This window comes from Zingiber officinale, chromosome 3B (assembly GCF_018446385.1).
Source record: "Zingiber officinale cultivar Zhangliang chromosome 3B, Zo_v1.1, whole genome shotgun sequence".
Classification (NCBI taxonomy): Eukaryota; Viridiplantae; Streptophyta; class Magnoliopsida; order Zingiberales; family Zingiberaceae; genus Zingiber; species Zingiber officinale.
In genome coordinates, this window is record NC_055991.1 from 119,078,600 (window position 1) to 119,090,247 (window position 11,648).

Sequence of the window (11,648 nt, forward strand, 5' to 3'; positions counted from 1 at the left end):
CATCCAATGGCCATAGAGGTTTGGGATACAAACCTAAGGCTAAGAAGGATGTAATTTCTTATCATAGGGTTTCATATAGTTATGGAACCAACCCTAGGTCAAATGATCAAGTCAAAAATACTAGAAAAGTCATCCCTAAGAGTATTTTTGCAACAAATGTAACTAAGACTTCTAAGAAGTCCAAGAAAGTCAAAAAGAAGGTCACAAGGGAAGAATTCCCTAGAGTTGATCTAGAAAAGGTGACCAAGGCTTCTAAGAAGCCAAACAAAGTCACTAGGAAGGTATCTAGAGAGGTTATCCCTAGCGAGTACCTAGAGAATCCAAGGATCACCAATAGGTTTTGGGTTCCTAGGAGCATTTTCTCGACCCCTTAGATGGGTTAGAGAGTGTCAACTCTAATTGAAAGGGTAGTTAACCCAATCATGATAAAGTTGACACTCTAAGAGCATTTTCAAGGTTATTGTTAACCTTTGAAAATGATAAGGATTAATGGCTTACTCTTGGAAAGAGTAAGATGTGCCAAAAATTTGAGTTTTTGGATATAATTTTAATTGGCACAAGAAATCAAGTCTAAAGAAATGTCAAGTTGGGATGTTGGCATTTTATTGGGAAGTTAAAGGCAAGTCTAAGCCTTATTTTAATTTGTTACTCTTTAAAAGAGTAATTTGTATCAAAATTTGAGAATATGCTTAATTTAAATTGGCACAAAATTAGGAAAATCAAAAGAAATGTCAAAAATTAAATTTTGGCATTTTCTTGGGAAATAGTGGGCAATCTAGGGTTAAATTTTAATTTAACTAAGGGTTAAGGATACTTAGATAGATAATCTAGGTATTTTGTTTATGCTAATTTGTCATGCTTTGTTTGCCCATCATATGGCATGACATCATATTTATTTGTGCATTCATGTCTTATTATGAAATACATAAAATACTATGTCATGTCATACATATATCATGTAGTTATAGGAAACTTTCTTTTGAAAATTATCTCTTTTTGATGTATGCCATAACATATCATGCATTATTTTAATTCCTTGCAAATTAAGGAAAAATGACATTTATTAACTAGTAACATTCTTGGTGGATGTTCATAACCTCAAAATGTCTAGATAGATATGCACGATCCCTAGCTTAGGGCAAAACCAAAGTTTACATCTTACTAAGAACTATAAGGTGACTTGTATATGGTTTCGTACACATTAAATACAAGTGAGATGTTAGGATGATGAACAAAACTCAAGATGTTGATTCAGTGCATTCTTTTGAGTTTTAAGTTCATCAAAACACATAGTTATGTGTTTTCCAATCATTAGGAAAGCTAATGTACAAGTCATGTGCATTGAGCCCAAAGAACATGGTTAGAAATTAGTTTTGAAAATGATTTCAAATATGTTTTGGAAAACCTTGGTGAAGACTATCTTTTGATAGTACTCATCATTGAAAAATTAGACACAAAGTAGAAGAAAACACTAAAATTTTTACAAGTTTTCTAGTTTGTGTCAATCTTGGAAAATATGAAGTATTTTCTTAGAAAACTATTTTTCCATGATACTATATGCCCTAAATAATGTCTACAACGATTTTTATGATTTTTGAAATTTTATAGATTTTTTAGGGGTTTCTGAAATTGACTGAATTGTAATTTTAGCTTTTTCAGAGCTTCAATCGATCACGCGATCAATTGAAGGGTCTCAATCGATCGGGCGATCGATTGAGAGCAACCTTCTCGTGAACAAAAGCTTCCTGGATCGATCCAGCCCTCCTGAATCGATCAGTGGATCGATTCAAGCAGGTTCAATCGATTGGGACCCAACTCCAATCGATTGGGAATGCTGATTTTGGCTGGTAAAGCCTGATTTCAGCATTTTGGACCATCTTTAGTCTAGGTAACCATTCCAAACCCCTCAAAACACATTTGTATACATTTAGGGGGAGTTTTCATGATGAAAACAAGGATGGATTGGTTAAGTAAGACTAAGTCGAAGTTTAGGTTGAGGTTTGATTTCATTGTTGAATTTATGAACTTCAAAACTTCTAATTTTGGGTTTCCTAAAGGTTTAGGGATTCCAAGTCATTGTTGGTGAAATGACAGAAGGTTCGTGCATGTCTGTAGGGGGAGTTACTCTTTAAGGACATGAAAATTTATTTTTCATACACCTTGGAAGGTGGTTTTACCTGCTTTAGTGAAAATGCTCAAGGTTGAGCATGGGAATACAATGGAGAGTGGATATCTTCATTGTTTAGTGGTATATGCTCAAGGATGAGTTTTTGATGCAAATAAAGGGTATGAGACCTTTATTTAAATCGTGTTGTGAACAACGAGTGAAGTTGTGAACAATAGTGAGTAACTCTTCAGAGGGAGAGTTTCTTTTTGATGTGTGCCAATAGGGGAAGAATGTAGAGTTAAGTTAGGCATTCATTCCCTGAAATAGGGGGAGAATGTGTGCATTACCCTATGGGAAAAAGGGAAGAATGAAGGAAACCATCATTCTCATATTGGCATGAAGGAAGTTCAGGCTATGAGATTAACCTAACTTACAAGTGGTATTGTTAAGTGGTATTGTCAAACATCAAAAAGGGGGAGATTGTTGATGCAATATTCCTTAGGTCAAGGTTGACCTGGTTGACTGAGCTTGAATTGGTTCAAGCTCGAGTCTTGATGTTTGGGTTTCAATGTTTGACAATACATGGAGACAAGACATGGAGATTGCAAGTGCAATTGTTCATGTGGTGAGATTGTGAAGAAGAGTCAAGTAGGTCAAAGTTGACTAGATACTTGACTGGAAAGTCCTGATGAGTGAAGCCAGGCAGAAGGAAAGTCCTGGTGAGTGAAGCCAAGCAGATTGGAAGTCCTGGTAAGTGAAGCTAGACAATTAAGAAAAGTCCAAGTAGGTCAAAGTTGATAGGATACTTGGCACGAGGAAATCCAGGTGGATCAAGGTTGATCGGACACCTGGTGGTGAAAGTCCAAGTAAGTCAAAGGGATTGACTGGATACTTGGCACGAGGAGGAAAAGTCCAAGTAGGTCAAAGGGAATGACCGGATACTTGGCACGAAGAAAAGTCCAAGTGGCTCAAAGGGATTAACCGGACACTTGGTGAGCGAGTTCTAACAGGTCATAGGTGAACGGATGTTGGTTTAGGGGGCTTTGGACTTGATTTTAGGCAAAATCAAGGAGCTGGATCGATCAGCCGATCGATTGGCTCATGCCCAATCGATCGGTCGATCGATTGGGAGAGTCCCCGCGATAAGCCTTCTCCCAATCTATCGGTGGATCGATTGGGGAGAAGTATCGTGCGAACAAAAAGCCTCCCAATCGATCAACCGATCGATTGGGAGCCTCCAATCGATCCACTGATGGATTGGGAGCTACGAGTTTTCGTAATAAGCCCTGGATCGATCAGCCGATCGATCCAGGCAATTCCAGAGAGCACAGAGGCACTCTGGATCGATCGGTCGATAGATCCAAAGCCTCCCCGATCAATTGGGAGCAATCCAATCGATCGGGATTTGACCGTTGGCGCAGGATTTAGCCGTTGGCGTGCGATTGCTTCGGCACTTCTTCCTCTCTTCGACACACACGACCAGAGCTTGACCTTGGGCTATTTCTCCACAAAGTTTGTTAGGACCAAAAGTAGCTAGAGGGGGGGGGGGGTGAATAGCTCGTCGCATTCTCTCGTTGCTCGGCGTTGCTTGTTTCTTCAAAGATGTGCAGCGGAAATACAAAGAAACAATCACACAACGCTAACACGGTTGGTTTACTTGGTATCCACCTCACAAGAGGTGACTAGTCCAAGGATCCACGCATACACACACACCTCCACTAATAAACACTCCTTTTCGGTAACTACCGAAGGCGGAGAAGCCCTACAAGACTCTCAATACAAGTAGAAGAAAGGGTAGTAAAGAATAAGCAAAAGCTTACAAGAGATGCAGTAAAAACCCTAGCTTCTTGTTGTTGTTGTTGCAACTCGCCTCTTGACTTGGATGAACCTCCAAGAACCTTCAAGAACTGGCGGTGAGGAGCTTAGAGAGTGCTGGGGAGGAGCTGTGATGAATCTGGAATGAATCAATGAAGTTCTGCCGAAGGAAATGAACGCCTGCGGCTTAAATCGACGCTAACGGTCGAATCCCGATCGATTGAAATGCTCCCAATCGATCGGGGAGGCTTTGGATCGATCCACGGATCGATCCAGAGCGCCTCTGTGCTCTGGAAAAACTTCTAGATCGATCCACGGATCGATCCAGCGCTTATCGCGCAAAGCAGCAGCGTCCCAATCGATCCACTGATCGATTGGGACCTCTGGATCGATCCACCGATCGATCCAGAGGGGTTTTGTTCGCGGGGACTCACCGGATCGATCGGTGGATCGATCCAGATCTACTGGATCGATCCACGGATCAATCCAAACCTGCTGGATCAATCCATGGATCAATCCAAACCTGCTGGATCAATCAGTTGATCAATCCAGATCTTGGTTTTTGCCCAAAACCAAGCCCAAAACCCCCTAAACTAACATCTAGTCAACCATGACTTGTTGGTACATAAGACCTAGCATCCGATCACCCTTGACCAGCTAGGACTCTCTCACTAAGTGTCTGGTCAATCCCTTTGACCCACTTGGACTTTTCTCTTCTTACCAAGTATCCGGTCACTCCCTAAGACCTACTTGGACTTTTCTTCCTCGTGCCAAGTATCCGGTCAATCCCTTTGACCTACTTGGACTCTCACCAGATGTCTGGTCAACCTTGACCCATCTGGATTTCTCTTGCCTGGCTTCACTCACCAGGACTTTCCCAATTGCCTAGCTTCACTCACTAGGTCTTTCACCTGGCTTCACTCACCAGGATTTTTCTCCTGCCTAGCTTCACTCACTAGGACTTCCCAATTGCCTAGCTTCACTCACTAGGTCTTTCACCTAGCTTCACTCACCAGGATTTTCCTCCTGCCTAACATCCCAGTTAGGACTTCCCAGTCAAGTATCCGGTCATCCTTGACCTACTTGACTCTTCTTCAATCAACCTTGCATTGTCAAACATCGAAATCCAAACCAAGACTCAAGCTTGGTCAACCAGGTCAACCTTGACCTGAGGAATGTTGCACCAACAATCTCCCCCTTTTTGATGTTTGACAATACCAACACTATCACTTACAATACCACATGTAGGTTAGGCTAATCCCATAGCCCAAACCTTCTTCATGCTAATAGGTAATGAATGCATAAGTTAAGCCCTTCATTCTCCCCCTAAGAGGGCAAACTCCCTCTAGGTGATAAAAGCCTAACTTACTCCCTTTCATTCTCCCCCTATTGGCACACATCAAACCATGCCCCATTTTTGGGCACACATCAACAGATTCACTTGTTGAAAACTCTCCCCCTGAAGAGTTGCTCATCGTCGTTCACAACTTCACTCGTTGTGATCAGCACGATGATGAAGGTCCCATACCCTTCATTAACCTTAACCCTACATTCTCCCCCAATGTAGGCAAATGCCCATCCTTGAGCATTATCCACTTGAAACCACTTGAACAATGAGGATATCCACTCCCCATTAAAGTTCAAACGCTTAACCTTGAGCATGTTCTTAACGGAAGGTTAACCACCTTCCAAGGTTCATGAAAAATAATTTTTATGTCTTTAAAGAGTCCCTCCCCATAAAGACATGGTGGTAACTTCTGTCATTGCACCAACAATGACTTGGAATCCCTAAAACTTTAGGAAACCCAATTTTAGAAGTTTTGAGGTTCAAATATTCAAAATTTGAAACAAACCTCAGCCTAAACTTCAACTTAGCCTTCCTTAACCAATCCATCCTTGTTTTCCACACGAAAACACCCTTTTTATGTATACAAATGTATTTTCAGGGGTTTGGAATGGTTACCTAGACTAAAATAGGTTCAAAATGCTGAAAATAAGCTTTCCCAGCCAAAATCAGTATATTTAATCGATTGGAGTTGGGTTCCAATCAATTGAACCCTGTTGAATCGATCCACTGATCGATTCAATCTTCTTGGATCGATCGGCTGATCAATCCAGCGAGCTTCTGCTCGCGAGAAATGCCTTCTCAATCGATCGGCTGATCGATTGAGGCACTCCAATCGATCCACTGATCGATTGGAGGTCTGAAATTGCTGAAATTCAATTTCAGCCAATTTCAGAAACCCCTAGAAAATTCTACAAAATTCCAAAAATCGTAAAAATTTGTGTAGACATTATTTAGGGTATAATTTATCATGGAAAAATAGTTTTCTATGAAAATACATCATATTTTCAAAGATTGACACAAACTTGAGAACTTGCAAAAACTTTAGTGTTTTCTTCAAGTTTGTGTTTAACTATTCAATGGTGATTACTATCAAAAGATAGCCTTCACTAAGGTTTTCCAAAATTATTTTGAAAACATTTTCAAAACCAATATCCCACCATGTTCCTTGGGCTTAATGCACATGACTTGTACATTAGCTTTCCCAATGATGGGAAAGCACATAACTATGTGTTTTGATGAACTTAAAACTCAAAAGAATGCACTAAATCAACATATTGAGTTTTGTTCATCATCCTTACATCTCAAGTGTATCTAATGTGCACTAAAACACATACAAGTCATCTTATAGGTCTTTGTGAGATGTGAGATTTTGGTTTTGCCCTATTCTAGGGATCATGCATATCTATCTAGGCATTTTAGAGATATTAGACATCCACCTAGGATGTCATTTGGTATACCTCTTGATGATAACTGTCATTTGTCCTTAATTTTAAGGAAATAACATAATGCATGATAATGTTATGGCATACATCAAAAAGAAATAATTTTCAGAAGAAAATTTCCTATAACTACATGATGTATGTATGTCATGACATGGTATTTTTGAATTTTTCATAATAAGTCATGAATGCACAAATAAAACATGATGTCATGGCATATAATGGGCAACCAAACATGGCAAGATTTAGCATAATTAAAATATACCTAGATTATCTATCTAAGTATCCTTAACCCTTAGCTAATCCTAAAGCATAAACCCTAGATTGCCCAATTTCCTTAAGAAAATGCCAAAACCCAACTTGACATTTCTTTAATCTCTTGAATTAATTATGTCAATTAAAAATTTAAAACATTTCTCAAATGTTGGCATATTTCATTTTCCCATAAGAGTAATCACTTTAAATTAAGGCTTAGATTTGCCTTAAATTCCTAAGACAATACCAAAGTCCCAATTTGGTATTTCTTAACACTTGATTTCTTGTGCCATTTCAAGTCATCTCAAATTTCATCCTTTATAGCACATTTTACTCTTTCCAAGATTAACAATAAATCCATTTCATTTTCAAAGGTTAACAAAAACCTTGAAAATGCTCCTTGAGTGTCAATTTCTTCAAAGTTGGGTTAACTACCCTTCTTCTCAGAGTTGACACTCTCTAACCCATCTATGGGATAGAGAAAATGCTCCTAGGAACCCAAAATCTATTGGTGCTCCTTGGATGCTCTAGGTATTCACTAGGGATAACTTCCCTAGATACCTTCCTAGTGACCTTGTTTGGTTTCTTAGAAGTCTTGGTCATTTTTTCTAGGTCAACTCTAGAGATTGCTTCCCTTGTAACCTTCTTTGTGACTTTTTTAGACTTCTTAGAAGTCTTAGTCACATTTGTTGCAAAAATACTCTTAGGGATAACTTCCCTTGTATTTTTGGCTTGACCACTAGACCTAGGGTTGGTTCCATAACTATATGGAACCCTATGGTAAGAGATTACATCCTTCTTAGCCTTTGGTTTGTATCCCAAACCCCTATGGCCATTAGATGACCTTTGTGCTCCTAGACCTAGGCTATGCTCATTTTGCCCTTTTAGGATATTTTCCATCCTTTTTAGGGTCTTTTCCATTTTATCAAGCCTTGACCTCAAGACTTGATTTTCTATCACTAAGTCCTTAGTTTTTGGTTTTCCATTAAATTTATGAGCATTTTTATTTCTAGGCTTGTAGCTAAGGTCCTTAGTGTGATTGCCTAGATTTTTATCTACCTTTCTAATCCTAGGTGTGGTAGTTTTAGCATGGTAAGCTACATTATTTTTCTTAATTTTACCATGCTCTCTATTCTTATGGTAAATAGCATTAAAATGATATAAGTTAGAACTAGCATGTTTTTTATCATAATGTAAAGGGATAGGCTCAATAAAAGTTACATTCCTTTTTACCTTAGAGGCTCCCCCTTGACTTGAGCTTCCTCCTTGAGCCTTGACCATCTTCTTCCCCTTAGGGCATTGACTCCGGTAATGCCCCTTTTGATTGCAAGAGAAGCACACAATGTGCTCCTTGCTCTTCTTTGTTCCGGGGATGGTCTCCTTTGGCTTCTCCTTGCCCTTAGGTGCCACTTGGCCCTTCTTCTTGGCCAATTTAGAGCACTTGCTTTTGTAGTGCCCATGTTCCCTACATTTAAAACATATAATATGATTCTTATTATTAATTGAACTATTTATACCTTCTTGTGTAGGGGTGGCACTTGCTCCTCCATTTGATATGAATGTAGAGGCTTCCTCTTGATCCGAAATCGATTTTCCTCCAATTGATTTATCTTGACTTGTGGAGGTGGAAGCTTCTTCATCCTCTTCTTCTCTTGACCCGGATGTGGAGGATTCTCCTTCTTCTTGATCCGGTGTCACCAAGAGTTGCTCCCCCTCAATCCTAGAGGTGGAGGCTTCACCTTCTTCTTCATCCTCTTGTACATGAAACAAGGAATATGCTTCTTCCTTGCTCTTTTGATTACACTCCCTTGAGAATGAAGCTTCTTGGATTTCCTCTTCTTCGGAAGTTGAGCATCTCTCAACTTCGGAGTCCTTCTCTTGATCTTGCTCCAATGAGTCACCCTCTTTAGATTCTTCTTGGTTAGGTACAGTGGAGGGGATCTCATGAGCCTTTTCCAATTTGCTCCATAGCTCTTTGGCATCTTCAACTTCTCCAATTTTCTCCAAGATGTTGCTCGGCAATAGATTGACCAAAAGCTTGGTCACTTTGTCATTGGCCTCACATCTTTGGATTTGTTCTTGGCTCCATTTGCTCCTTTTGAGAACTTTGCCCTTTGAATTCCTTGGAGCCTTAAAACCTTCCATTAGAGCAAACCATTGCTCTATCTCCATCATCAAGAAATTTTCAATTCTTGATCTCCAAGAATCGAAGCTTGTGGATGTGTATGGTGGAGCCACCCTTGTATCAAATCCAAGTCCATCTTGGAATTGCATCTTAAAGTTGAGCTTCTTGAATTCTTTGACTTTGATGAATTTGCTCCAACTTCTTCACCCTCTAGCTTTGCTTGTTATGTTTGCCCCTTCCGGCGGTGATTCCGGTGAAGAGCAACCTTGCTCTGATACCACTTGGTAGGACCAAAAGTAGCTAGAGGGGGGGGGGGGTGAATAGCTCGTCGCGTTCTCTCGTTGCTCGGCGTTGCTTGTTTCTTCAAAGATGTGCAGCGGAAATACAAAGAAACAATCACACAACGCTAACACGGTTGGTTTACTTGGTATCCACCTCACAAGAGGTGACTAGTCCAAGGATCCACGCACACACACACACCTCCACTAATAAACACTCCTTTTCGGTAACTACCGAAGGCGGAGAAGCCCTACAAGACTCTCAATACAAGTAGAAGAAAGGGTAGTAAAGAATAAGCAAAAGCTTACAAGAGATGCAGTAAAAACCCTAGCTTCTTCTTCTTCTTGTTGCAACTCGCCTCTTGACTTGGATGAATCTCCAAGAACCTTCAAGAACTGGCGGTGAGGAGCTTAGAGAGTGCTGGGGAGGAGCTGTGATGAATCTGGAATGAATCGGTGAAGTTCTGCCGAAGGAAATGAACGCCTGCGGCTTAAATCGACGCTAACGGTCGAATCCCGATCGATTGAAATGCTCCCAATCGATCGGGGAGGCTTTGGATCGATCCACGGATCGATCCAGAGCGCCTCTGTGCTCTGGAAAAATTTCTGGATCGATCCACGGATCGATCCAGCGCTTATCGCGCGAAGCAGCAGCGTCCCAATCGATCCACTGATCGATTGGGACCTCTGGATCGATCCACCGATCGATCCAAAGGGGTTCTGTTCACGGGGACTCACCGGATCGATCGGTGGATCGATCCAGATCTGCTGGATCGATCCACGGATCAATCCAAACCTGTTGGATCAATCCACGGATCAATCCAAACCTGCTGGATCAATCGGCTGATCAATCCAGATCTTGGTTTTTGCCCAAAACCAAGCCCAAAGCCCCCTAAACCAACATCTAGTCAACCATGACTTGTTGGTACATAAGACCTAGCATCCGGTCACCCTTGACCAGCTAGGACTCTCTCACCAAGTGTCTGGTCAATCCCTTTGACCCACTTGGACTTTTCTCTTCTTGCCAAGTATCCGGTCACTCCCTAAGACCTACTTGGACTTTTCTTCCTCGTGCCAAGTATCCGGTCAATCCCTTTGACCTACTTGGACTCTCACCAGATGTCTGGTCAACCTTGACCCATCTGGATTTCTCTTGCCTGGCTTCACTCACCAGGACTTTTCCAATTGCCTAGCTTCACTCACTAGGTCTTTCACCTGGCTTCACTCACCAAGATTTTTCTCCTGCCTAGCTTCACTCACTAGGACTTCCCAATTGCCTAGCTTCACTCACTAGGTCTTTCACCTGGCTTCACTCACCAGGATTTTCCTCCTGCCTAACATCCCAGTTAGGACTTCCCAGTCAAGTACCCGGTCATCCTTGACCTACTTGACTCTTCTTCAATCAACCTTGCATTGTCAAACATCGAAATCCAAACCAAGACTCAAGCTTGGTCAACCAGGTCAACCTTGACCTGAGGAATGTTGCACCAACAAAGTTCACCGCCAGATCTTGAAGGTTCTTGGTGGCACATCCAAGTCAAGAGGCGAGTTACAACAACAAGAAGAAGAAGCTAGGGTTTCATTGTAATCTTGTAAGAGTTATTTGTATTTTGCTTCCTTCTTTCTTGTTATTGTATTGTGAGCTTGTAGGGCTTCTCTGCCTTCGGTAGTTACCGTAAAGGAGTGTTTTATTAGTGGAGGGTGCGTGAGTGTGTGGATCCTTGGACTAGTCACCTCTTGTGAGGTGGATACCAAGTAAATCCTCGAGTTAGCGTTGTTGTATTTATGTTCTTGTATTTTCCGCTGCACATCATCGCAAGAAGCAAGCAACGACGAGCACGAGATCGCGCCGAGCTATTCACCCCCCCTCTAGCTACATTTTCGGTCTCAACAGCAGCTTCTCAATGATAGCAGCCTCCTGGAAGGTTTTACTCATAACCATCCCTTCTGAGTGGATCTTGTGCAAGATCACCTGAAGCTCCTGGACTTGGCTAATCACCGTCTTAGAGTCAACCATCTTGTAATCCAGGCCACGACCCATGATGAACTTCTTGGCTCCTACATCCTCCATCTTGTACTTCTTGTCCAGGGACTCCCACAGCTCCTTAGCCATTATCTTCATGCTATACACAACGTATAGCGAGTCGGCAGGATAGTTGAGGATGTAGTTTCAGCAAAGGAACTTAGAATGATTTCATGTCTCGACTGTACTGATGGTCTGCGCATCAGCATCCTCAGCAGGCTTGGGAGGGTCCTCGGTCAAGAACCAAGCCAGATTGAG